Raw genomic sequence first — 1,501 nt, forward strand, 5'->3', positions numbered from 1 at the left:
ACCACACAATTTTTATGTTTTTACATTTCTCTCTCTCTCTCTATATATATATATATATATGAGAAAAGGGGCTTTTCGATTTAGTAAAAGAGTATTATATCTGATATAAGGGAATTCCAATGAATCTCCATGAAGCAAAATCTTAATAGAATTATTTGGGAGAGTAGAGCACAAAATTCTCCCACTATTACAACCATTTTTGGCCAGACAATTTGTTGGTTGATTTCTTTCCCTCAATGTGTCTAGATGATCTTTTGTTGATTTAGTTAAGAGGGAGAACTTCTTGATCCAGTGAATGAGCTGCCATGGGATGTTGGAGTTCTTATGTAGGATCTGGACGAGTTGCAAGGCATCACACTCCATATGTATTTATTTGAATTGTGATGATATTATTAGTTTTAGGGCCCAGACAGATTTCTTTAAGACTTACACACACACACATATATGCATGAATTTAAACACACACCCTACCTCACCTATGTATGAAAATTATTTATTTCACCTCTTTAAAAGTTAAAATAATTATTTATTATATGATACGTGATGCGTGCTAGAAAATTTGTGACGGTAGAGCAGTTGTTTATCGTAATAGTGTGATAAGAAGGTTTAACATACGCACAAAATAAAGAAAAACAAATAGTAATTGCATCATAAGTTTTTATGTTGAGAACCTATAAAAAGAAAAATCACAGGGTCTGGCTCAGCTGATGAGTTTCACTATAATTTATGATTACAATTGCAACAACTTCTCCGATATGCGAAAAATGGTTAGAAGATCTCCCAAGTTATAACGCTGGCATGGGGATGAACTTTTTGCAAGAAACGGGTAGCGATCGATAGTGATCAGCGGCAACAGACAAGTGGTGGTCGACGACGGCAAACGGTGCTCAACAGCGGTAAACGATCGACAATGGTTAGCGACGACCGACAGTGGTGAGGAGGCAGGAGTGCTCAATGACGGTCGGTGGTTGTCGACGACGATCGACAATGCTCGATAACGATCAGCGGTGATCGACGACTGCATAAGTGGTGCTGGACTTAAACTATTTCTTAAAGTTCCAAGCTATCTCTTCAGATTTCAAGCTCACCTCCGACTTATTCCCTCTTCATGAGAGGAGTAGGGATATATTATAGAATTTTTTGGTGCAATTAATGCAGAAATATGAATCGCTTTGATTGAACAACTCCGAGAATTTCCCTTGATTGAACGACATTTGATGGACATTTGATTGTGTTAATGATGTCAGAATTGAATGATCTTGGGCCCGCTGGATTTGTCTTGTCAAGATTCTTGATTTGAGTATAGACTTATCAAACTGACATTATTTTAATCTTTCAAATGTGTCAATAAATCTACCGCTCTACTCCCGAGAACGTGGGCATCTTTGTCAAACCTTGTTAATCTCTGTGCTTTCTTCTGGATTTGCGACCATTTTTACGTTTCTTTGCCCCTAAAATTCTCAACATATATATATATATATATATATATATAAGGCAAGAA

Source organism: Phalaenopsis equestris, unplaced genomic scaffold (assembly GCF_001263595.1).
Source record: "Phalaenopsis equestris unplaced genomic scaffold, ASM126359v1 Scaffold000002, whole genome shotgun sequence".
NCBI classification, from domain to species: domain Eukaryota; kingdom Viridiplantae; phylum Streptophyta; class Magnoliopsida; order Asparagales; family Orchidaceae; genus Phalaenopsis; species Phalaenopsis equestris.